The sequence below is a fragment of the Macaca nemestrina genome, chromosome 16 (genome assembly GCF_043159975.1).
Source record: "Macaca nemestrina isolate mMacNem1 chromosome 16, mMacNem.hap1, whole genome shotgun sequence".
In the NCBI taxonomy this organism is placed as follows: domain Eukaryota; kingdom Metazoa; phylum Chordata; class Mammalia; order Primates; family Cercopithecidae; genus Macaca; species Macaca nemestrina.
In genome coordinates, this window is record NC_092140.1 from 1,272,420 (window position 1) to 1,299,925 (window position 27,506).

At 49.3% G+C, this 27,506-nt stretch overlaps 1 protein-coding gene across 1 annotated transcript in view; it reads right to left on the reverse strand.

Annotated features, from left to right (window-relative positions):
* Nucleotides 1-27,506, reverse strand: part of LOC105485266 (MCF.2 cell line derived transforming sequence like) — a 203,300-nt gene that overhangs the window by 168,688 nt on the left and 7,106 nt on the right. The gene's annotated exons all lie outside the window — the stretch shown is intronic.

A 27,506-nucleotide genomic window follows, 5' to 3' on the forward strand; every position in this document is an offset into this window, starting at 1 on the left:
CGGCCCAGCACCCCGCTCTGGACTTAGAACAGGCCGTAGTGTGCATGTAGACCAGGCCGTACTGCCCTCCACTGTGCATATAGACCAGGCTGCGCAGCACTCCGCAGTATATGTAGATCAGGCCATACTGCAATATGCTGTTTATATAGACCACGTCAAGCAGCACTCCACTGTGTATATGGACCAGGCCGTGCAGCACTCCACTGTGCATATAGACCAGGCCGTACTGCCCTCCGCTATGCATATAGACCAGGCGGTACTGCACTCTGCTGTGCATATAGACCAGGCCGTGCAGCATCCCGCTATGCATACGGACCAGGCCGTGCAGTACTCCGCTGTGCATATAGACCAGGCCGTACTGTACTCCACTGTGCATACAGACCAGGCAGTGCAGCAGTCCGCTGTGCATATAGACCAGGCCGTACTGCACTCCACTGTGCATACAGACCAGGCCGTGCGGTACTCCGCTGTGGATATAGACCAGGCTGTGCAGCACTCCGCTGTGGATATGGACCACGTTCTGTTTATCCACTCATCTGCGATTGGTCCCATGTCTTGGCTACTGTGATGCGTTTCTTTTTCCGTGAACTGTTGGTTGATACTTCTAGATTTTTTTTTCTATAGGGATAAAAGTTATGCTATTCTTTACTTTAGAAACTATATATTAAATAGCGACCTTTCATTTTGATAATTGCCAATATTTATATTTTTTCCAGTCTGTCACATGACTTTTTACTTTGCTTCTTGTTTTCTTCTCATGCAAAGTTCAAAATACATTTAATGTAATGAACCCAATGCTTTCTTGTGTGGTTTTGCTTTATGTTAAGATTCCTTTACTAGATATAGGAACATGCATGGAGCAGTTTATCATTATCAAAGGTATGTATCCAGTGACCACTGCCCAGGTCAGCTAAAGAATATTTATAGTACCCCAGGAGGCTTCCTGGCCCCTTCCGAACCAATATTTCCCAAGAGGTAGCAGCCATTAATACTATGACCACTACCTGAGAAGCTAGTTTTGCCTGATCTTGAGATTGATGTCTGAGCTGCAGGTATGCTGTAGTGGTTTATTTCTTCTCGTGTAACTTTGTGGGGTATGAATATGATGTCCTTTATTTAACCCGTTTTCTCTTAAGGCTCCTAGAGGTTAGGGTGCCCAGCGTGGGGCTCCTGGGGATCCAGTTGCTCTGAACATCCACTTCCCTCCACATATAGAAGCACCCCTTCCTTTTGGGGGCACACTTAGGGTGGAATCGGAGGGCAGGCACGTGCTTAGCTTTAGACCCTGTCCGCGTTTTCCCAAGTGGGCACAGCACTATGCCTTCCACCAGAAAACATGAGCACTGGTGTCCCACTTCTGCACCAACCACTTGGAATCGCCAGTCTTTAATTTTAGCCACTCTGGTGGATGTAGGGTGGTACCCTATTGTGGTTTTAACATACCTGTTGCCCTTGAATCGTGATGCCAACTACATTCTCATATGCTTATTGGATATGCCTATTGGATTCACTTTTCACACTTAAATTACACGTCCATCTGGTACTTTTCCAGGTGTAGGGTGTGAAGAGGACCTGACTTTCATCTTTTTTCCATGAGGCTATCCAGTTGTCACAACACCACTGATAACCAAGTTCGTCTTTTCCAGCACGAAGTTTATATGCTGCCTTGAGCTACATGGATCTTCCCCATGCAGCCTGATTTATTTCTGGATTTCTATTCTGTTCCATCCACCTGTCCTTGTTCTTATGCCAGGACCCACACCGCTTTCATTAGAGGCCTTACAGAAAATTTTAACGTCTGGGCAGCCCATTCCCCTCTGACACTCTCCAGGGTTTTCTTAGGTGTTCATGTTTGTTTCTCTAAGTGGGTTTTATAATCAACTTGTCTAGCACCCTGAGGAAAGAGAGAGATGATGTGTTTATTGGGGCTCCTCAAGTGTGTGCATTAATTCAGGGAGAACTGACGTCTTTGTCACGTGGAGCTTCCCTATCTAAAGACATCACACACCGTTCCATGTGTTCAGGTCTTCTGTGTCTCAGGAGTATGTTATAGTTTTCCTCATATCAGCATTTATTAAATGAGAATGCTAAAAACCGAGGTACTTTATTTTTGCTACTATAAATATTATCTCTCCCATTAGATCTTCTTGGTTTTTGTGCCTACATATGATTTCTACATGTTAAGCAGCAGGGGACAAAATGTATTAATTCTCTTATTTTTTGTAGCATTTTATCCAATGATTCTTTTGGGTTTTCCAGAAATATAACAACTGCATACAGAGAAACTGAAAGTAGAGACAACGAAAAGGAAAAGGTAAACTCCCGTGTCTGTGCTGTTTCTGTAGCCCAGTTGTGTGGGGAGCACTCTAACGATGACACATTGTGGGGAGTCGCGGGGAGCTTCACTGTGTTCTTGGCTTCGGTGGCAGAGCTTCCAGCATTTCCTGCTGAGTAGGATGCTGGCTTTGGGGATAATGTGTGTGCGTATTTTTAGGTCATGTTACGGAAGCTCTCCCTTCTTAACCATGTCGTCAAATTTACCACCACCCGTAACGGGATAAACCGGCCTCGCATGCTTCCTGATAGGACGCTCTGGGAAGAACACATCAGCATTTCTGGGCCAAAAATGCAACTCCTGGATTTAACAATAAACATTAGACAAACCCCAGTTTAGGAATGTTCTACAACATAGCTGGCCTGCCCGCTCCAAAGTGGCGATGTCATGAAACAAAGAAATACGAACGGGCTGCTCCAGAGTGAAGGAAGATAAAACGCAGGACAACTGAATGCAGCTCCTGCTCCAATGTCTCATGCTCCAGAATTTTCTTTTGCTTTAAAGAACATTTAAGGGGACAACTCATAGACTCTGGATCTACATACAAAACAGCAGTGATTAGAGAAGAGTGTGTATTGAAGTTAATTACCTATTAGGTTGGTGCAAAGGTAATTGTGGTTTTTGCCATTCAAAGTAATGGCAAAAAACAATTTGGAGAATTATACTCTAGTTTCATAAGTGAACAAATATATTTGTTAAGAAGCAAACACTGTAGTTCATGGGGATAAAAGGGTAGCCTGTCTGTCCCGTACTCTCCGACACCTAGAAAATAATAATGTGTAGGCCGGGCGCGGTGGCTCAAGCCTGTAATCCCAGCACTTTGGGAGGCCGAGACGGGCGGATCACGAGGCCAGGAGATCGAGACCATCCTGGCTAACACAGTGAAACCCCATCTCTACTAAAAAAATACAAAAAACTAGCCGGGCGAGGTGGCGGGCGCCTGTAGTCCCAGCTACTCGGGAGGCTGAGGCAGGAGAATGACGTAAACCCGGGAGGCGGAGCTTGCAGTGAGCTGAGATCCGGCCACTGTACTCCAGCCCGGCGACAGAGTGAGACTCCGTCTCAAAAAAAAAAAAAAAAAAAAAAAAAAAAAGAAAATAATAATGTGTATTTGTGTAATACGCACACATGAGAGAGAAGAAAGCCCAAACGTGGTGAAACATAATATTAAGGAATCTGAGTGTCTTATATGCGAGAATTCTTTGTGCTACCCTCGCCATTGTTCTGTACATCTGAAATTGTTAAAATAAAAGGTTACAGAAAAAAGTATCCACCGATTCCTATGTGACTGGATTTCTTTTAACACAAAGAGGCACCTCATTTGTCAACTGCTTTTTCCACATCTATGAAACTTACATGATTTCTCTCTATGCATTAATGGATTCTAATGTTAACCATATTTGCATCCCTTGAATAAACCTCTAATTATCACGATGGTTTTTGTTTGTTTGTTTGTAGAGATGGAGTCTCACTCTGTCGCCCAGGCTGGAATGCAGGGGCATGATCTCAGCTCACTGCAAGCTCCAACTCCCAGGTTCAAGCAATTCTCCTGCCTCAGCCTCCCAAGTAGTTGGGACTACAGGACTTCCACCACCACGCCCAGCTAATTTCTTTTGTATTTTAGTAGAGACAGGGTTTCACCATGTAACCCAGGCTGGTCTCGAACTCCTGAGCTCAGGCAATCTGCCTGCCTCAGTCTCCCAAAGTGCTAGGATTACAGGCGTGGGCCACCGCGCCTGGTCGATTTTTTTTTCTTTTTTTTTTTTTTTTTTTTTTTTTGAGACGGAGTCTCGCTCTGTCGCCCAGGCTGGAGTGCAGTGGCGCGATCTCGGCTCACTGCAAGCTCCGCCTCCCGGGTTCACGCCATTCTCCTGCCTCAGCCTCCCGAGTAGCTGGGACTACAGGCGCCCACAACCGCGCCCGGCTAATTTTTTGTATTTTTAGTAGAGACGGGGTTTCACCGTGGTCTCGATCTCCTGACCTTGTGATCCGCCCGCCTCGGCCTCCCAAAGTGCTGGGATTACAGGCGTGAGCCACCGCGCCCGGCCTTCTTTTTTTTTTTTTATGTGTTTTGCATGCTTTGAGATTTTTACTTCAATGCTGAGAAATGAGATTAGTCCACAGTTTATTTTTACCAAACTACTATGTTGCCAGGTTTGGGGATCAATATTGAAATCACTACATAAAGTGACATTAGAGGACAGAAAAAGAAAGCCTCGCAAAGCAGTTTAAGTTGCGCTGAAATTGTATGATCTTTAGAGATCTGGAAGACGTTGCATGTAGAATAATCTGCTTGGTGCTCTTTCGGGGAAGAATGTTTTCCTTTCCCCATTTATTCTAGGAGACTTTGGCTCTATCGGGATCAAATTTGGAAAGCTGTAATTTTCTGAAAAACTATCTGTTTCTTCTGTGCTTTCAAATGTATTGAGATTTGGCTATACAAAGTTGACTATTGTATAAAGTGTCCTCTGGCAGGGGCTGCTCCCCGCCCCGCATTTCCAGCTCTGGGCCTCTGGGCTTTTCCTCCATTCACTGCGAGCTGGGGCCTCACGTGTCTCTTTCAAAACAGCTTTTGGATTTATTATTTTTATTATTTCTATCATTATTTTCTGCTTTTATCTACTTTTTTGGTTTGTTTTATTGTTCTTTTTCTACCATTTTTATGTAGGTATTTGCATCCTTTTTATATTTTTACTGATACACATATTGATATAATCTTCCTGACAATCTCTCCTGCCATATTTCATAGATTCAGTATGTTGTGTGTTGTGCTTTTAAGAAACTCTTCCATTTTAGTTGGCACGGCCTCCAACTCAAAAGTTGCTTAGTGGCACTTTTTGTTTTGTTTCTTTTCCAGCAAAGGGGCCTTCTGATTTTGTTATTAATGTCTATGACAATGTTCCTGTATTATTTATATCCCTGGGAATTTGAGGGTGCCTATGTCGTCCAAAAAACAATCAGTTTTCTAGAAATTGTGTCTCGTGTATCTAACAGGAAGGTTTATTTTGCAGCAGTGTTTGCAAGTTGACAGAATCTATAGGACTTCCCTCAGGGGTTCTGTGTCTTGACAGAATTTTCTTGTACTTGATCTATCTTAGACTAGGAGGTGGGAGGTCATTCGGTTCCTGATCGTTTTCCATACAAATCCTATAGACTCTGATTTATTAAAATTATTTCTGTACTATTGGATGCTTACAGATAAACAGTGTGTACAGCCTCCCTGCAAATCTCAGACTTTATCAGTGGAGGCGTCTTTATCTTTCAAGACTTTTGCTCTGAATTCTACGTTGTTAGGCATCAAACTTGCAATCTCTGTTTTCTAACTTGGTTTGACCAGCCTGCCCTATTCATCCTTCTATTTTAACTTCTTCTGGCTGTGTTTTATTTTTATTTATTTATTTATTTATTTATTTATTTATTTATTTATTTATTTTTGAGACAGAGTCTCACTCTGTCGCCCACGTTGGAGTGCAGTGGTGCCATCTCGGTTCACTGCAAGTTCCGCCTCCCGGGTTCACACCATTCTCCTGCCTCAGCCTCCTGAGTAGCTGGGGCGACAGGCGCCTGCCACTGTGCCCGGCTAAGTTTTTGGGTTTTTTTTTTAGTAGAGACGGGGTTTCACCGTGTTAGCCAGGATGGTCTGTCTCCTGACCTTGTGATCCACCTGCCTCAGCCTCCTAAAGTGCTGATTATAGGCGTGAGCCACCGTGCCCGGCCATGGCTGTTTCTTTCAGGAGTGTCTCTTGTGCAGAGTGAGTGGCTGCACTGCTCTTTGTGAGCCAATCTGTGGCCTCAGCTTGTGGGGCTCTTCCTCCTCTCCACCTTCTGAATCCTGTCCACCTAGAAGAGCTCGGTCCGGTCCTCCCTGCAAGCCCTCCCCGCCCGGCCACCACCGGCACAACCTGACTCTCCCTGCAAGCCCCCCCGCCCGGCCACCACTGGCACAACCTGACTCTCCCTGCAAGCCCCCCCGCCCGGCTACCACCGGCACAACTTGACTCTCCCTGCAAGCCCCCCCCGCCCGGCCACCACCGGCACAACCTGACTCTCCCTGCAAGCCCTCCCCCGGCACCCGCCCACAACCTGACTGGGTTACTGTTGACTAACTGCTCCCCTCCAGCTTCAGAGCAGCCCGTCAACAGCAGGGCGGCAGGCCGTACAATGTGCAGGGCACTTGCCCATCCTGTCCTGTGTTCTGAGGTCACTGGCCATCCACAGACATCTGGTCTCAACAGATGGTAAATTCTAGTCTTTCTGCATTTAACCACATCTCAGGAAACCAGCTCAGCTCAAAAGGCACACATGTGCCCCATGAATATCAGAAAACTGATCACACACACGCGTGCGCGCACACACACAAGCCAGCAGCAACACAGACACCGCTCTTCATAGCTGTTTTCAAATGCAGTTTTCTTCTGCATTTTGTACCAACTACAAACAAGGAAAACTCTATGTTTTCCGTTAGGGAAAACTAAAACTGTACTCTACAGACACACGCCCCTTCCCGCCTCCTCCCCAACGCACCCATACGCGAGCTCTTCACTCTGCAGCTCAGCCAAGTAACATGGGCTTGTCCGCCAGATTCTCTCCCATAGACACCTAACTCTCCAGGTAGCATGGATACCTTCCTGCTTCTAACTTGAGACCTAGAAAAACTCCAGACTGTGGGAGGGACAAGCACAGCTCGAGATTAGGGAAACCTGACAGTCACTCCAAATGCAGGAAAACACTGATCTCACGGAGGAGGGGTGGCTCTGATGCAGGAGAACACTGATCTCACGGAGGAGGGGTGGCTCTGATGCAGGAGAACACTGATCTCACGGAGGAGGGGTGCATCTGATGCAGGAGAACACTGATCTCACAGAGGAGGGGTGCCTCTGATGCAGGAAAACACTGATCTCACAGAGGAGGGGTGCCTCTGATACAGGAGAACACTGGTCTCATGGAGGAGGGGTGCATCTGATGCAGGAGAACACTGATCTCACAGAGGAGGGGTGCCTCTGATGCAGGAAAACACTGATCTCATGGAGGAGGGGTGCCTCTGATGCAGGAAAACACTGATCTCACGGAGGAGGGGTGCATCTAATGCAGGAGAACACTGATCTCATGGAGGAGGGGTGCATCTAATGCAGGAGAACACTGATCTCACGGAGGAGGGGTGGCTCTGATGCAGGAGAACACTGATCTCACGGAGGAGGGGTGCCTCTGATGCAGGAAAACACTGATTTCATGGAGGAGGTATGCCTCTCTACCATAAGTAAAGAAGGTAAGAGAAATCTGAAACATGCATAATTCAACCATGCCTTGATATTTGAGGGAAGAGAAATTATACTGGTTTTGGGGTCCTTCAAAGGATGAAAAAATCTGATATTGCATCTCAAATACATTTCATGGTCTACTTAGTTTAATTAAAAAAATGCATTTTGGAGTTACAGATGGTACTGATAAAATGAATGAATAATGAATACTGTTATCAAGAGTGTAACTAAAAAATCTGTCTAGTAAGTATTAAGAACAAATGTTACACTAGCTAAGAAAAGACTACAAATACAAAGTCATGGGAAAAACACTCATTTAATAACAATTACTCTCAGAATTTGCATGCTTTATGTGCTTTCTATTTTTTCAAGGTGTTTCTAGGCATTTTTAAAAACAAAACAGTGATTCCTAACATTTTTGAAAGAAAAATTTCATTTAAATATTATAAAAATTGCAAATTCTTACCTGATAGTCTTTTTTTAGAATATATAATTGAAAAAATATCCAAAAACGAAAAGTTATATTGTGTGGTTTTATATCTTGTAATAAATTTGAATTAAAGAAATTGTCGCTATGCACAAGGAAAGAGAATGAAGGAATAGTAAGAGAGGCATGGGGGCCCACAGACCACAGGCGCAAGCGTGGAGGTCTGACAGCCTTTCAACAGCGCCTCTGTCGGCAAGTCCAGGGCCATGTGCAGTGGAGGGGGGTGCATGTCGGGGGAGCACAGGGGCAGAGCCCACAGGTGGGGACACAGGGGATGGGGCACCCCAAGAATCCGTGTAATCCAGAGGGGCCTCAGCTCCTGCACTGGGAAAATGGGGTCCCCGCTCGTGAAAGTCTGGGCTGATGCTTCAGTCAGGTTTCTTTTTTTTTTTTTTTTTTTTTTTTTTGAGACGGAGTCTTGCTCTGTAGCCCGGGCTGGAGTGCAGTGGCCGGATCTCAGCTCACTGCAAGCTCCGCCTCCCGGGTTTGCGCCATTCTCCTGCCTCAGCCTCCTGAGTAGCTGGGACTACAGGCGCCTGCCACCTCGCCCGGCTAGTTTTTTGTATTTTTAGTAGAGACGGGGTTTCACCGTGTCAGCCAGGATGGTCTCGATCTCCTGACCTCGTGATCCGCCCGTCTCGGCCTCCCAAAGTGCTGGGATTACAGGCTTGAGCCACCGCACCCGGCCCAGTCAGGTTTCTTACCAAAACGACTCTCTGGTCCACTTTTGCTAAGTGAATTAAAATGCTGCATCCTGAACCAGAAAGCACTGCTGCTCTGCATATAATGTTTATATCCACAGCACCTCCCAAGAGACAAAAGCAGGAAATGCCACCAGCTGAGTGACAGACACCAGCTCTGCCTCTGTTCATCACTGGAATCTTCCAAGGCAGCTGACTTCGGAGACACCCCACGCCCCTGCATCCCCCAGGCTGCATCCCCCAGGCCTGGGTTTTTCAAACTGGCCTTCCGGGGTGTGGTCCTCTCCCTACTCTCTCCCCAGTGGACATTCTCTCCACATGCCACCCACCAAGGACAAGGGCCTCCACACTCAACTTGCCGAGGTGTGGGAAACCCCAGGCGGAGGTGAACTGTGTCAGTTACTCCTCCTCTCCCTCCCCGTCTGCTGGAGTTCCCCAACACGGAACTCCCACCAAGTTGGCTGCCCAAAGTGACGTTCTGGTGACGTTCCTGTGATCCCATTCCCCAGCCTTAGGGTAGTAACGATTCTCCCCTCGATGGGACTGTCAGTGCTGTCTCCAGGGACCCTTCTTGTCCCTAATATGCGCTCGGAGCTTCAATTCCTCCCCCGCAGACGGCTTCCCGGACACAGTGCGTTCCCTTAATTTGCGATTGGTAGGAATTATGAAGTCAGCACAATGACTCAGAGACAGGTCCTGCCTTCAAGAAGTAAACACTCAACTACGTGAAGACAAATACTCAAATAATTACGCACCGGTTAGAAAAAGTAGCGAGTTATGCAAAAAGATACAAAGTCCCAGGGGACTTCCAAACAGCCCAGGAAGTGGTGCGGGACGGTGGGCTCAGCCCTGAAGGTGTCCGGAATGGACTGAGCTCACCTGGGGACGCGAGCCGGCCAGGAGTAGTGGGGTGGGCCGGTGAGGTGAGGTCAGAGTCCAGAGGGCCTGGAAGCCAGCTTTCTGGTGAGTCTCCACTCTTAGTAAGGAAAACCCCCGCAGCAAACAAGAGAAGGGAAAATCACATTATGAAATGAAACCTACAAACACACAAACTACCAATCCAGTGGCAGTACCTCCAGGTCAGAGCCAAACAGGAAGACGCCAAGGAGGGCATGGAAGAACGTCAGGGGGAACCGCGGCTGACTTTGGAGGTCTCTCAGGAGAGGGTCCCACCCAGAGGGAGGAAGGAAGGCACGAAGGGCCAGGTGGGCCACCTGGAGGGCGTTGTGCTAACCCTACTGAACGGAGGATTTCATCAGAGAAGCGCCCGCACCCACCTTCGAGAAAGGTCACCGCTTGCTGATTTACAAGACCGCGGTGGGGAGGGACGGGCGCAGAGGCAGTACGACCTCAAGGTGGGAGACGGGGCGGTAGCCTGGCTGGATTCTGGATCTGTTCTGGAGGCACAGCCAAAAGGATTTCCCGGGAAGTCCGATACAGGCATGAGTGAAAACACAGTTGAGGACGATGGGGTTTCTGGCCGAAGGACTTGGACGGACAGGTGCAGTGAACTAAGGTGGCTGGAACTGCAGTGGGTGACACAGCTCTGGGAGACCTGTGGGACGCCGGGTGGAGGCTCTGCAGAGGCAGGGCAGCACGGTGCCCAGGGGAGGGGTCTGGACTGGAGCTGTGGACCAGGAGTCATCACACTCAGGTGGGTCACAAGCCAGGGGACTGTGAGATCGCTGAGGGGCCGAGTACAGATGGGGAGATCAGGCAGGTTTAGAACAGGAGAAATGACAGCACCTTTGAGTTGACGGGAATCCGGGGAGAACACAAACCTAACGATGAGGGAGGATGACTGCCCTGGAGTGGGAAGAGGGATGGGGACATGGACCAGTGTGGGGAGAGCATGCAGGACCCTCAGAGGCCCTGCAGGGAGGCAGGGGTGTGGTGCAGAGCAGAGGTTCAGGGAAAGGCAGGGGACAGGCAGGGACACTCTTCCAACCGGTTCAGCTCCATCAAGCAGGAATCCAGGCTACCCATTACACGTGAGGAGGGGGAAGAGGCCTTGGGGGTGAGGGGAGAAGAAAGGCATGAGCTGGTTGTTTGGGGAGTGGCCCTGAGGACCACCCTGAGGACCACTGTGGCTCAGGGCCTGGAGGATCAACGCCGTCTGCCCGGTGGAATGCTTCATGCAGCTGTACTGAGCTATGCTCGGCACACGTGACAGCCACCTACAGACCCCAGTGCAGGTGTGGAGCTCACCAGGGTGCTGGTGCAAGGAAGTCAGCGGGCACGGGAGCGGAGGGGTCAGGGTGCGACGCTGGGTGAGAAGGTAGAGGACTTCACGAGTGAGGCATGGGATAGCACTGAGATGCGGCGCCTCATCCTACCACCTCCCCAAAGACTGATGAAACACCAGTGAGTCAAGCAGGAGCTCAGAAGGTTTTCTGAAGAAAGAAAGGACAAGAAGTAGAGGCAAAAGCACAAATCAATGAATCAAAAATTGGAAAATCCGTAGAACTACATTTTGAAAACGGTTTCTGGGAACAAAAATGATAAATAGATAAACTATTCGCTAACCTAATCAAGGAAAAAAGAGAGAAAGGACAAATACTTAAAACAGGAAATGAAAGGGAAAAGTCACCTCAGAATCAGAGAAGCTTCACAGTGACACACAATTGCTTCACGTACCTGTGTAGTGAAGTGTGAAACCCCGGGTAAACGGTGACTCGCAGGGCACATACATCGCACCTAACAGCTCCACTTTCATGGAGGAAAGAAAGCTGTTGACGAGTGGCTCCCTCCAAAGGCATCAGACCCAGGGGGCTAGGAAGGGGGATTCCACCAAACCTTGACGGAATGGATAACTCCAACAGCATTTTACACCCTGGGCATAAGAAGTGAACAACTTCCAAATTCTTTTTATAAAGAGAATGGAACATTGATTCTAAACAGAGACCAAATAGCAGGAATATTACAGATTAATCTCACCTATAAGTATCCGTGTACAGAGTCTTAAGTAAAATGGTATCTAGTCCCCCACTCCTCAGGCGTGGGCTGTGCATGGCGATGTCTTTCCCACGGGAAGGGAAGAGCATCTCCGGGTGCGGAGCCTCGAGGAGCGCGGCCTCGCCAGGCCATCCGGGCAGCACCATGGGGACAGTGGGCATCCTGACGCAGTGTGGGGAGAAGGGACTCTACCTCTGTGGCGTTTCTCCCAAAAACTCATAACCCCAGTCTAATGGGAGAGCAACACCAAATTCCAACAGAGAGAGGCATCCTGCAGACACCTGACCAGCACTCCTCAAAGCTTCCAGCTCACTGAGGAAAGTCTTAAGAAACAGTCTCAGCCAAAAGGACCTAACAAAGAGGACTCTGGTGAAAACTACGGAAACCTGAACAGAAAGAGGACCCCGGTGAAAACTACGGAAACCTGAACAGAAAGAGGACCCCGGTGAAAACTACAGAAGCCTGTACAGAAAGGGGACTCTGGTAAAAACTACAGAAACCTGAACACACGCTTTATTAAATGATGATGTATCCATACCGCTTCATCAACTGTAACAAGTGTATCGTAAACATGTGAGGTGTTAATAATTAGGAAATGTGTGGGGTGTGCAGGACGCCCAGTGTCATTATCGTAACTTTCCTGTTAACTTAAAACTGTTCTCTGAAAATTAAGGTCTATTAGAAAAAAGAATTGTCAAGTAGGTAATTGAACTATGTCACATCTGAAATACAAAAAATATGGTCAATCTAAGTAAAGGACATGGAAAGATTTCCAGGTGTGAACCAGAAATAAAATCCTAAGCCCCACAACAGACCGAATGGACCCTGCTCTTGGCCAAGGGGAACCCACAGAAACCTGAAAGACCAGTTCAGGCCCTGACCAGAGGGAGGGGGTCACACAGGCCTCGGTATTCCCTCCTCCCTTTGGAATTCGGGTACAGCTGACCAGCATCAACATTAACACAGAGACAGACCTTAAGACTGACCCAAACTCTTTATAGCAATAAGACACCAAATTCCAACAGACGCTAGTACAGCATCACATGACAGACAGCAGACCCTGAAAGAAAGTAAAGTATTTGACCCCAAAATACATTTCTTCGACATGTTTTGAAATGGTCCAGCAAAGCTCTCTCTGGTGGGGAAATCTACATTCCGTAGAGAACCCCTTTCCCTCTCCAGGTCCTTTCCTGATCCAGGAGAGATGAACTGAGAGACTGGCTTGGCTTTTAGCTCTGACTGGAGACATTTACCATCTTTTCCTGCTAGTTGGGGGCTTCCTCTGCATAGTAAGAACCTTGGTATCTTTCTATGTAAGAACCTTATCTTAACCCAGTCACTCCTCTCTACTAATTCCAGCTCTTTAGGTAGTAACTTAAGTCTTTCAACCAATTGCCAATCAGGAAATCTTTGAATCCACCTATGACCTGGAAGCCCGACTCGAATTGTCCTACCTTTCTGGACAGAACCAATGTATACCTTACATTTACTGACTGAAGTCTGCCTGTAACTTCTGTTCCCCTAAGATGTATAAAATCAAGCTGTGACCCAAGTACCCTGGGCACATGTTCTCAGGACCTGGGGCTGTGTTACAGGCTTTGGTTACTCATATTCGGCTCAGAATAAACCTCTTTAAATATTTTACAGAGCTTGACTCTTAGTTGACACAGGACATATTATATACAAATATCAAACTAGAAAGAAGGAAGGGAAGGGGAGGGGAGGGGAGGGAGGGAGGGAGGGAGGGAGGCAGGAAGGCAGGAAGGCAGGGAGGAAGACAGGAAGGCAGGGAGGAAGACAGGAAGGAAGGCAGGAAGGCAGGAAAGCAGGAAAGCAGGAAGGCAGGAAGGAAAGGACGAACATCCAATAGAATCCAGCATCATATCCCAAGGGTGACTTCATGACTGGCAGGCTTTATGCCAGGAACACAGCAAGAATGTTACAGGGGATTAAATATGGGAATATTCACTAACGTAATGCCTCATAATGTCATGCCTAAATAAAAATGTGAAGATTATCTCCACAGATATTGAATAAACCTTTGTTAAATTAAACATTTATTCTTGATTTTTAAAACACTCAAGAAGGACATTGGTGGGTAGTCGAATGTGATCTTACACACACTGAAATGCCCATCTCATGAATGAGCTCTGGGGCATAATGATCAGCCTGGTGACTGTAGTTAACAATAACGTATTGTGTATCTGAAACTGGCTAAGGGTAGATCTTAAGTGTTCTCACCACACACACAAGCGGTACCCATGTGAGGTGATGGACACGCTAATTACCTTGACTGTGGCCTTTACTTCTTTGCAAACATACATCCAAACACCACGTGGCACACCTTAAATACAGACAATAGTTGTCCATTCATTATAAGTCAATAAATATGAGGAAAATTGTTCTTAATTTTTTTTTTCTTTTTTGAGACGGAGTCTCACCCTGTCCTCCAGGCTGGAGTACAGTGGTGCGATCTCAGCTCACTGCAACCTCCGCCTCCCGGGTTCACACCATTCTCCTGCCTCAGCCTCCTGAGTAGCTGGGAATACAGGCGCCCGCCACCTCGCCCGGCTAATTTTTTGTATTTTTTTTTTTTTTTAGTAGAGACGGGGTTTCACCATGTTAGCCAGGATGGTCTCAATCTCCCGACCTCGTGATCCACCTGCCTCAGCCTCCCAAAATGCTGGGATTAGAGATGTGAGCCACCGGGCCCGGTCTGTTTTTAATTTTAAAAAAATTAAAAAAAAGTACTCATCTCAGCCTGAAGGCCATTACAATATTGTGTAGGGATATTACAGAAGGCAGGGTCACCAAACCTGAACATCACCATTACTATTTAATCACGTCTAGGAGACACTGGACAATCCACTCAGGTGATGAGATGGGAAGCTCAAAAATTGACAAGAAGGAAAACCATGGTTAATCTGCAGATTTGATCATATAATTAGATAACATGAACTTTGGTTCACAGGAAAAGGTTCACACTAGCAAGAGTGTCCAGGGAAGCCCTTACCAAGGACAGCAATGAAACGAGACCACCAGCCCCAGTAATTAAAGAAGCGGGAGCCGGAAAATGGAAGGCAAGCAGAACGGAGACAGAACAGGGAGTCCAGAAACAGACTCAAACATGGATGAAAATTCAATCATTTTAACGGTGGCACTGCTGATGGGTGTAGTGAGCATGGATTTTTTTTATTTTTATTTATTTATTTTTTTTTGAGACAGAGTCTTATTCTGTAATCAAGCTGGAGTGCAGTGGTGCCATCTCAGCTCACTGCAACCTCTGCTTCCTGAGTTCAAGCGATTCTCCTGCCTCAGCCTCCTGAGTAGCTGGAACTATAGGTGCCTGCCACCATGCCTGGCTAATTTTTGGTATTTTTAGTACAGACAGGATTTCACTGTGTTAGCCAGGATGGTCTCGATCTGACCTTGTAATCCACCTGCCTCGGCCTCCCAAAGTGCTGGGATTACAGGCATGAGCCACCGCGCCCAGTCAACATGGAGATTTTTTTTTTTTTTTTTTTTTTTTTTTTTTTTTTGAGACGGAGTCTTGCTCTGTCGCCCAGGCTGGAGTGCAGTGGCCGGATCTCAGCTCACTGCAAGCTCCGCCTCCTGGGTTCACGCCATTCTCCTGCCTCAGCCTCCCGAGTAGCTGGGACTACAGGCGCCTGCCACCTCGCCCGGCTAAGTTTTTGTATTTTTAGTAGAGACGGGGTTTCACTGTGTTAGCCAGGATGGTCTCGATCTCCTGACCTCGTGATCCACCCGTCTCGGCCTCCCAAAGTGCTGGGATTACAGGCTTGAGCCACCGCGCCCAGCCCAACATGGAGATTTTAGTAAACAGTGTTAGGATCTCCAGGTCAGAAAAGCAAACTTCGATCCATACTTGACACCATACAACAAAACCAATCCAAGTGGGTCAAGGGTTTAAAGGGAAATAAAATACTAGGAAAAAAATAGGTGAATTCCTTTATAACCTCAGTATAAGAAGACCTTTTAAACTATGACTCAAAAACCAGAAGCCCCTAAATACTGAGATTCAACTACATATTTGAAGTGGCAAAAGAAAAAAAAAGGAAAGTCAAGACAATGACGATTTGAGAAAAAATACTTTCAAATCAAATCACTACAGCTAAACTCCCTAATTTATAAAAAGCGCAGAGAAAACATTAAAAGATTAGCAACCCAGCTAAAATATGGGCAAAGATAAAAACATAAATGAGAAGCAGCTCAAACTCACGCATGAGACGCAAGTGACAAAAGTCTGCACTGAGAGCAGCTCACCATTCTCAGGCTGGAGTGACCATCAGACATGGACATCAGCCTCTCAGACACAGAGATACACACAATCACACACAGACACACCCCATACATACAGACACACACAGAGATACACCACAGACACACACACAGCCACACAGAGACACAGACACAAGCCATTTATATAAGAAAAGAAGGATATAAAATATACATGGGGATATTTATTAGCTGACTTCTAGCAAATAAAAAAAAAAGAAATGACAGAATGAGAACATTTGCAATTCTTAAGAATAAATTGGCCAGGCGCAGCGGCTCACACACCTGTAATCTCAGCACTTTGGGAAGCTGAGGCGGGTGAATCACCAGAGGTCAGGAGTTCGAGACCAGCTTGGCCAACATGGTGAAACCTCGTCTCTACTAAAAATACAAAAATTAGCCAGATGTGGTGGTGTGTGCCTGTAATCCCAGCTACTCGGGAGGCTGAGGCAGGAGAACTGCTTGAACCCAGGAGACAGTGGTTGAAGTGGGCTGAGATTGCACCACTGCACTCCAGCCTGGGTGACAGAGCGAGGCTCTACCTCAAAAAAAAAAAAAAAAAAAAAAAAAAAAGAATAAATTAATAGATCTAAGCAACAATGACCCCTGGCTGCCGACATCCCCGGACACTCACACCCAGAGATCACCCACTCCCAAGATGGAGAGTACCACTCTGAAATCGCCTGAAGAGAAAGGTGCCGTCCCGGAGCTGCTTCAGGTTCTGAATAAACTAAACACGGGACAGAGACACACGTTAACCGACACTGCTGGGCCCGCGGATGGGAAACCACAGAACAAGGGACTCGGGCCACATGCATGGCCGCCTCGCCGGCCACGTGACTCTTGGCGAGGGTGGGGTAGAACTTACTCAATGAACACATTGCTTTTTCTTTTTAAAAAGGATTCAAAGTACATCCATCTCATTCCTATTCTTGGCGGATTAGCCACTTAGCCTGCATGTAGCCTTTCTCTTCTCTGCTGCTAAACAGAACCTCGTTTCCTTGAGGTACCTGAAGTCTGAATTCTGACAGCACAGCTCAGTAATATTTAGGGAAAACCCAGTGATCAAAGATCACGTTTGTTCCTAGAAGGAAGGAAGTTGGAGGAGAGGAAGATGGAAGAAATCGTTGCTCGGTGCATCTGTGTGGGGTTCTAGGTATTCTGTGAGAAGGGCTGGCGCAGGCCCGCCACGCACTCGGCCTCTGGGAAGGAGACGAAGACAGGAGGCGGCGCCGGGTCCATGGCTGAGACACCCGAGAGGACGCCAGCAGCCTGGGTGACCCCAGCAGGGGCTTGGGTGAGGCCCGGGGCCCAGGTCTGTGGAAGTGAGGGAGGGTTTCAGAGGAGCATGGTGGCTGGGCCATTCCCAGAGGAGCCTGCAGCAGGCAGGACCCACGGCCAACAGGGTGGCCACGCTGGGAGAGAAGAACCTGGTAGGCGCCCAGGACGAGCAGCTGCGCGGAGCAGACACGAGGCAGGAGGGTGTCTGGGTCTACACCCTGCATGGATGGTGCTGGGCGGAGCCGCAGACAGACCCTGGGACCCAAGGCTACATGTTTAGACACGGGGACCGGCCAGCCAGACCCATCCTGGCCGTGGGACATTGCAAACGGGCTCCCTCTGGCCATCCCCTCGGACCAGACCCGGCTTCTGGGTCTTCTGGAGTCACTGACCTGGTTTGGAAAATAATGGGCTTAGGCTCCTGAGGGGGCCTTGGCATTAACCACTCACCGCCAGGACAAGCTCCCAAAGACCTGCAGGGGTTCAATGCCAGCCCCATCACCACGCACCGCACCAGCTGACACCGAAGAGCGGCCAGGTCCCAGGGCAGGGTCGAGAGAGGCAGCCGCACCCCCGCCCCGCCCCCACCCCCCAGATTCTGGGATAGTGCTGGGCGCCCTGGCCTGCATTGTGACTGTGGCTTTATTTACACGCAGCTGTTTCTCCAAGATGCCTCCAGCAGAATTCCAGACGAATTCTCCCACGAAATACTTTCCCTTTGAAAAGTGTTAGGTAATTAACACCCCTCAGGTCACCAGGGGCACAGTCCCTGCGAGACAGCCCCCAGGAAGGTGAGGGCGGGAAGAGCTCTCCACCGGCACCAGCAGCAAGAACAGGGGTGTGGTGGGAGAGCAGGAAGCCCGAGCCCCCCTCATGCCTACTGGTTTTCAGTCTAATTTCCTGCTGTAAGAAACATTTATTCTGACAGAGATAAGAGAGATAAGAAGGTTTCCCCGTGCAGAAAAACAAAAAGAACAAATGGCACATGGATGATGAAAAACATTCATATTTAGGTGCATATCTTAAGTCTTTTACAAAACTGCACATATTTGGTGCTTACAAAATTGAAGACTGTATCGTTTTTAAAGCTGGCAATTTCACTTATTCTAGGGTAACATGTACCAGGGAGAATTACGATCTCAACAACTAAATCATTTCCAAACCCCTACTGCTATAATTTTGCTTTCCTGCAAGTGTTCATAATTATAAATAACAGCTGTGATGATCACCGTTGTTCATGAATGTTTGTGACAATATTTTTATCATTCTCTTCGTTTAAATTCTTAGAAGTGGACATTGCTGACTGAAAACTAAAAATATTTGAAGACTTTTACTCACATCAATTGTTTTCCAGTATATCGATTATATCGATAAGAACTGGAATTCCTACCCGCAGGCTTGGAATTTTTGGCCATAAAAATGGAAAGATCAAGAGACCTTGTGGTCAGTATTACATTTCTTTAAACTGAACAGGTCAGACTATTTCTGTGCAAGCTTTATATTCACTTTCTATGAACGCGTGCCTCTTTTTCACTCTGCTCTGTAAGATGGATACGTAGATAAACACCTATCCTTTGTTGCAATTTTTTTTTTCCAGGTTTTCATTTGCTGGTCAGTCTTCTTGGTGATTTTTCAGGTACAGTTGTAAGGTTCAGGTAGTAAAATCTCTTCATTTCTTGGCCAGGCACCGTGGCTCATGCCTGTAATCCCAGCACTTTGGGAGGCAGAGGCAGGAGGATCACTTGAGGTCAGGAGTTTGAAACCAGCCTGGCCAACATGGTGAAACCCCGTCTCTACTAAAAATACAAAAAATTAGCCAGGGTGTGGTAGTGCATGCCTGTAATCCCCGCTACTTGGGAGGCTGAGGCATGAGAATCGCTGGAACCCAGGAGGCAGAGGCCACAGTGAGCTGAGATTGCACCACTGCCCTCCATCCAGCCTGGGCAACAGAGCAAGACTCTGTCTCATAAAACAAACAAACAAAACAAAACAAGACAAAACACCCTCTTCATTTCTTGTTTCCATCAGATCCTTCAAAGGGATTCATCCTCTTGGTTACTAGACTCTCCTCCAAATGCCACTGAGCACTATCTGCATTCGAGTTCACAGATCCATTGGCTGCCCACCTCTGTGCTAGTGTAGGACCTCCCAAGTGCACTCCTGATGAAGACGTTTGCACAGAACGCTGGGGTGAAGGGTCAGGCCTGTCCCAAACCCCTGAAGACAGCCCATTGGGATCAACGCCTTAGCCCGGCTTCAATCCATGCTGGGCGGGGAGGCCGGGTCTGTAGACACAGGGGTGAAGGACATACTCATGCTGCCAAGTGCCTCCTGAGACTGGCAGGACACTGGCTGGCTGTGGACGAGATGCTGAGCCCTCTGCTGGAATCGAAAGCGAGGGATTAGACATCTGGGGAGAGGTTGGTTACGGGGCTTCCTCGGGAACAGGCAGTGTTTTTACCAGTCCCGGACAGATGGGCAGAATCTTAACCCAGTCCCGGACAGATGGGCAGAATCTTAACCCAGACGTGGACAAGGCAAGTGGGAGGGAGAGAATTTCTTTGCAGCGGGAACAGTTCAAACCAAGTGAATCCCCCTCTCCAGATCATCCCCTTGGCAAAGCTGAGAGCAGCGTGAATAAACATAAGCATGGGCCGGGCGTGGTGGTTAACACCTGTAACCCCAGCACTTCGGGAGCCTGAGGCAGGCGGATCACGAGGTTAGGAGATCGAGACCATCCTGGCCAACATGGTGAAACCCTGTCTCTACTAAAAATACAAAAATTAGCCAGGTGCGGTGGCGTGCACCTGTAGTCCCAGCTACTCAGGAGACTGAGGCAGGAGAATTGCTTGAACCCAGGAGGTGGACGTTGCAAGATTACACCACTGCACTCCATCCTGTGCGACAGGGCGAGACTCTGTCTAAAACGAACAAACAAACAAAAAAACAAAACCCACAAGCCTGGTGTTTGTGTCTGACATGCTGGTGACTAGTGATGCTCACCTTTGATTCTGTAACGTCAAACACACTTTCTTCAGAGGAGAAATCCGACTTTAATCATAGAGCACATATTGTCGAGCACGCAGTTAGGCAGAAAACCTCTAACTTTCTGATACACTCACAGAATCACGTGTGCTCCGGGGCTCTGAGAAGGGGCTCATGAGAGAGAAGCTGCCTGCTGTCTTCAGACACCTTCCGTTCACCTGAGGAGTCTCTCCAGCAGCTCAGAACAGTTATTCCTGGCTTCAGGTAATATGTCACATTCGTTTTAATTAAAAGATGAAAAATACTCCAGCCAATTGCTTTCAGAACAGTCCATTTAGGCACCCTTGAATCAGAGGGCGCTCGGGAGACCAGGAGACCCCTGTGCAAGCGGGGTGGTGGTCCACTCCATCCCCCTAACACGGGAGCCCTGGTGAGTCAGAGCACCTGTGCCCCCATGCCGGCATCTGGTGGTCCACTCCATCCCCTAACACGGGAGCCCTGGTGAGTCAGAGCACCTGTGCCCCCATGCCAGCATCTGGTGGTCCACTCCATCCTCCTAACACGGGAGCCCTGGTGAGTCAGAGCACCTGTGCCCCCATGCCGGCATCTCACCTGGCCTTGGGAAGCTGCCCACACCCTTGGCATTGGACACGAGCAGATACCAGCCATGCTTCCAACATTAACCAGTAACACAACTCATTCCCAAATGTCTGGAGGTTCATATGCACTGAACATATGTCCTTTAAAAAATGAGGAATTCCTGCCAGCTTCCTGAGTAATACACAAAGTCCAAGTAGACAAGATGCTAAGGAATCAGGAAAGGTTGAAAACGAGAAGTTAATCATTGACAGCCACACTGCAAGTGCCATTTCCACAAACAACATGTTCATCTTCAGAGGCCATCTCACTCGAGACTCACAGAACTACAAAGAGAAGATGCGTGGAGAGCGCGGCGGGTGCCCATCCTCCCGACAGGCGCTGTTCTTTAACCCGGCGTGCTGCTGAGATTGCCTTTTCTCAGAGCTGTTTTCTGCAACACTAAATGGCACGCAAGGAAAAAGCAACGAATCTCCCAGGAAAATCATGAGCTTTGAGAACCGCACGAAGAACCAGAAAGTTTCAAGTCCAGAGTCTACCAAATTATTAAAGAACATCTTCTGTGGTCCAAGAGAAACCAGCCCATCAGCATACAATGGCTAGCGCCCAACCACAGAAGGAGCCTGAAGATGTGAAGAAACACATCCTCCCCCGTCAGATTCGCGAATGCACAACTATAGCCTCTGCAAAGGCCACAGCCACCAGGATTCAGCCATTCTCCACCAAGCCGCGACTATGGCCCATGCCACAAACACCGCGGATTCTCCACCAAGCCACGACTATGGCCCATGCCACAAATACCGAGGATTCTCCACCAAGCCGCAACTATGGCCCATACCACAAACACCGAGGATTCTCCACCAAGCCGTGACTATGACCCATGCCAGGAACACCGCAGATTCTCCACCAAGCCGCGACTATGACCCGTGCCAGGAACATCAAGGATTCTCCACCAAGCTGTGACTATGACCCATGCCAGGAACACCGAGGATTCTCCACCAAGCTGTGACTATGACCCATGCCAGGAATACTGAGGATTCTCCACCAAGCCGCGACTATGACCCGTGCCAGGAACATCGAGGATTCTCCACCAAGCCGTGACTATGACCCATGCCAGGAACACCGAGGATTCTCCACCAAGCCGTGACTATGACCCATGCCAGGAACACCGAGGATTCTCCACCAAGCCGTGACTATGACCCATGCCAGGAACACCGAGGATTCTCCACCAAGCCGCGACTATGGCCCATGCCAGGAACACCGAGGATTCTCCACCAAGCCGTGACTATGACCTATGCCAGGAACACAGAGGATTCTCCACCAAGCCGCGACTATGGCCCATGCCAGGAACACCGAGGATTCTCCACCAAGCCGTGACTATGACCCATGCCAGGAACACCGAGGATTCTCCACCAAGCCGCGACTATGGCCCATGCCAGGAACACCGAGGATTCTCCACCAAGCCGCGACTATGACCCATGCCAGGAACAGCGCGGATTCTCCACCAAGCCGCGACTATGACCCATGCCACAAATACCGAGGATTCTCCACCAAGCCGCGACTATGGCCCATGCCAGGAGCACCGAGGATTCTCCACCAAGCCGCGACTATGACCCGTGCCACAAATACCGAGGATTCTCCACCAAGCCGTGACTATGACCCATGCCAGGAGCACCGAGGATTCTCCACCAAGCCGCGACTATGGCCCATGCCAGCAACACTGCGGATTCTCCACCAAGCCGCAACTATGGCCCATGCCAGGAGCACCGAGGATTCTCCACCAAGCCGTGACTATGGCCCATGCCAGGAACACCGAGGATTCTCCACCAAGCCGTGACTATGGCCCATGCCAGCAACACTGCGGATTCTCCACCAAGCCGCAACTATGGCCCATGCCAGGAGCACCGAGGATTCTCCACCAAGCCGTGACTATGGCCCATGCCAGGAGCACCGAGGATTCTCCACCAAGCCGTGACTATGACCCATGCCAGCAACACTGCGGATAGCCAAAAAGCCACTTTTCTTCCAAGCGTCTGTTTCCTGTGGTCATTTTCCCCTTCCCCAAAGTACGTTTCAGTTCCAGCTAATTGTCTCTGCAAACCCCTCCGTGAGACTCATATCTGAATGCGGCAGCCCCATCCCTTCTCAAGGCTGGGGCGTGTCTCGGTCCTTCCCAAAGTGCTTCCCAACCCTCCCGCCTGCCCCCAGGTGGAGACAAGGTCCCTCCTCAGAATCCTGTGCAATCTCCTACCATAAAGCATGGGAGTGTTAGGTCCAGCCACAGACTCAACCATGCTCCAAGGCTTCTGACATAGAAACAGCAATGTCATGACTCCACCCAAGGCAGCAATTGTGTCTGTTTCTGTGCTGCTCTCCTTTTGCCCTGTGTCTTCCAATTGTTCTTTTATCCACAAAGCTTTGCCAGCACCTGAACAGTGTGATGCTCAAAGGTTTGCTGGGACAAAAGTCACTGGCATCTTCAAAGACACCACTGACCAACGGGGATAGATGGAGTTTCTAACAGGAAGCCCGCAAGCCACCCTAGATCTAGGCGCTCGCCTGTGCCGGGGGGGCCCCTCACCTCTGCTGTACAAGGAAGTTGTGCGTGAATCCTCCTGCTCTCTCACCCTCAATTCTAAGATGATAGAGGTTCTTCCAAAGACGTTGAACAGCATGTTCCCAGACCTCTGCTCTCACCTGGCCCACCAGAGCCAGAACGCATTACACACCACTGAAGAGCAAGGCCACGCACTCACGCTGGAGCGGGCGCTGGTGTTTTGATAGGAAAGCACTGCCAGGGAGAGGAGAGCCAGGCAAGCTCCACACGCACCCCATGGAAATGCACGATGTGTGCGTGTGTGTACATACGCGTGTGTGCACGTTCCTGCGGGCACTTGCTGTTCTCAACGAGACAGGCCGTGCAGAGGGTGAGCCCCAGAAGCCCCAGGGAGCTGATGCTGGCCACGCCTTTCCCGTTCACCTGCAAACCCTGCAGCACACCTGTGACAGCTGACCTTCAGTGGAGTGAGTCAGCTTACAAAACGCTGCAGGCTCAGTCAGGAGCCCTGAGGAGGCCTGTCTGCAGAGTGTCCCCTCAGATTAGAGGGCCTCCCATAGCTGACTGTGAACCAGTTAATCACAGAGTCACCGAAACAACGTAGTGGAACACTCACGGAGCTGAAATGAAGAAACCTGAAGGAAAGCAAGAGCCAACAGAACAGCTTCAGACGGCACCGAGTGAGCTGGAAAATAAGCTCGTCAATGTTTACCCAGCAGGGCCCAGGCCTCCTGTGACCTTCTCAAAGACAAGTGTCTGTTGACTGAGAATGTGAAAGTTGGACGGGACGCTGTTCCTCGCCCAGCAGGAAAACAAAGGTAGAACCGGGGGAATCACCTTCTGTCACGGTTTCAAAGCAAATACGTGTAGGATTCAAAGCAAATACGTGTAAGATTCAGCAATTCCACTTCCAGGGAGGCAACCCCAAGGCCTGAAAGCAGGCGCCCACACTGGTATCTGCACACCGTGTTCACAGGGGCGTTACTCACAATAGCAGAGGCGGCTGCAGGCGCCCACACCGGTATTTGCACACCGTGTTCATAGGAGCGTTACTCACAATAGCAGAGATGGCTGCAGGCGCCCACACAGGTATTTGCACACCGTGTTCATAGGAGCGTTACTCACAATAGCAGAGGCGGCTGTGACCCAAACATCCACTGATGAATGAGTGAAGAAACAGATGTGGTCCACCCACACCGTGGACTATTACTCAGTCTTAAAAAGGAAGGAAATTGTGTCACACGGTACAACACAGATGAACCTCAGAACGTTATGCCCAGTGTAACAACCTCCAGTTACATGAGGTCCCTAGAGAAGTCAATCTCATAGAGAAAGAAAGTAGGATGGTGGGTGTCGGGCTGGGGGCAGGGGTGTTGGATACCGTGAGTTCCTCTTCAAAGGTTCCACTTGTTGAACTCCCTCATTCTTTGTCCTCTACGTTCAAAGCCTAACTTCCTTGCCTCCTTGCCCCTAGTTAAGGTTAACGACCTTCCTGCCGTTCCCAATCTGTAACCCACATCTGTTCCTTATTTGGTGCCCTTAGTTCTGAAACTGCTCCTCCCACCGCTGTAGCCCCCACCCCTGCTCTGTGTGAAGTAGCCAGTCGGGATCAGCTTAGATTGTGTGGTCTGACTCCAGCCAACGGGGACCGGACACAGCAGCGGGGACTGACTGCATTAGGGATAAAAATCCCTTCCCTGCTTTGTTCTGTGTGCTCTTGCAGTGACCAGAAGAGTGAGCAGTGCCCTTCTGCAGAAGTAAATTTGCCTTGTTGAGAAATCCTTTATTTAGGTGCTTGTTTTCTTTGCAACATCGAGCTGTTATTTCCAACAGGGGGAATGGAAGTGAGTGTTTAATGGAGACAGAGTTTCAGAGAAGATGAGAAAGTTCTGAAAATGGACGCTGGTGATGGCTGTACAACAGTGTTAAATATATAATACCAGGGAACTCTGCACTTAACAGTAGTTAAAATGGCAAATTTCATGGGTGTCTATTTTATGACAATAAAAACCTATTACTAATTTCAAAATTGTTCTGATACCAACAGGTTTCATCAACACCAAGGGTCTCCAGCCAGCTGGGCTGGAGGGACATTGCCAAGGCCCAGGTGACGCGGAGACAGAGCAGGTGTGGTGCAGGCAGGGCCTGAGAGCTGAGTGTGGTTCTTCCGCAGGCCACAGTCCACACAGCACGCTTCTCTTTCCACAGAGCTGACGAGGCAAGGACAGCCAGAAGGGCTTCACCGCTCAGAACTCTAAGCAGATTATTGTCCGATCCCCTGGAGTCCAGGGTTAGAGGGAAGCTGCCTAAAGGGCTTTATTGGTAAAGCCAGCCCTGGGCCTCCAGGACTCAGGGATCAGAGAGGTTTTGCGAGTTAGAGGGGGAAGAAGTCAGATGTGACATGATTAAGAGCCACGGCTTGCTGAGCGGGTGCTCTGACCAGCCACACGTCTGGGCTCCTCACAGCAGCTGCTACTCCTGCTGTCCACAGTGCAAGGCTTCTCGACCCGCCCAAGCTTGCAGGGACGGCAGGGGCAGGAGCAAAGCCAGAGTGTGGGCCGAGGCTCTGTTCCATGGCCGGTGCACGGTGCACCCCAACACAATGCTGAGCCTGGGAGAGCTCGGTACATTGAGAAATAATAGGAGCACTTGGGTCAGTTGCGAGGGTTCCCTAACCCTAGTCCTAAACCTGCCTTACCCCAAACACTATCCCTACCCCTAACACCTACCCCTACCACTAACCTCTAACCCTACCTCTAACCTTAACCCTAACCCTAACCCTAACCCTAGTCCTAAACCTGCCTTACCCCAAACACTATCCCTACCCCTAACACCTACCCCTACCCCTACCCCTAACCTCTAACCCTAACCTCTAACCCTAACCTCTAACCCTAACTCTAACCCTAACCGCTGCCAGCTCCCTCGGTCCCCAGAGGGAGGACCCCACGGTCCCCACACGAGGCTTGGGCGCTCAGGGAAAGGCACCAGTGCTGACCACAGCCAGGTTCTGAGCAGCCACGGGCAGTTAATTCACAGCCAAGCTGAGCACGGGAAGACTCGACAACCTTCCAGTCACAGAGGTCAGGGCAGCCAGCTGTCTGCAGGCGCTAAGTAGCCCCTCACTCCCGCCCTCTTCTGAAGCCCCCTGCAGGACAGCTAAGCTGTGTGTGGCACTGTCCTGACAGCCCCCCGCTTCGCTCTTGTAGGAAGTAGCTGCCTCCTGGCTCAGGGGGTTTCTCGTGTGTGTACATCCCAGAGAAGCAGGCGGTGTGCCAGGGAATAACGAGAGCACCTGGTTTTCAATCTGGGAGAGGTCCCGAGAGGCTCAGTCTTCAGTCTCTCATTCGTGACAGTCACTGACAAGGGAAGTGACGGAAATCAAATTCTTAATCCCGCAAAACTAAGCACATACCCTGGCTGGGGTGACCACACCGAAACGCAACCCCCGGTCAGCCAGCTCTAAACGAACAGCCTGTGTTTCCAAGTGCAAGAGTCTGCAGAGCTGTGGCCCAGAACCGCTGGGCCAGGGAACCACAGACACGCGGCAGTCACCAGGTGGAAGCTCTTTCTACAGCAGCAGACACACAGAGCTGACTCTGAAGACAGGGCCAGGGCGGTTCTCACCTGAAGACACGAACCAGGACGGAATCCCCGGGCACCAGCCCTCAGGGCAGCGGCCGTGGGATGGGGACAGGATGGACTCAGAACACGAAAGTCTCATAATGATGCCTTGACCCAGGAACTCCCAAGACTCCATACGAATCAGCGCAGATGCCAGCTTAGGACAAGGCCCCGGAAAGTGCCGGATTTAGAGCAGGTAGCAGAATTATCAAAATCCCTTCTCAGCTCAGCGGCCAACCCATTGGTGCTGGAAACCTGCACGTCCCGTCCAGCCACAGGACGGATTTTGCAATGCCAGCCAGCACCCGGCCACCAAATCCATGCCTGCCCTCGGTGGGTGGCGAGTGCTCACACTGGCTTTGTCCAGTGAAAACTTGACTTTTGGAATCAGTTTGGGAAGAAACGACAGCAAATAATTATGCAGGCAAAACTA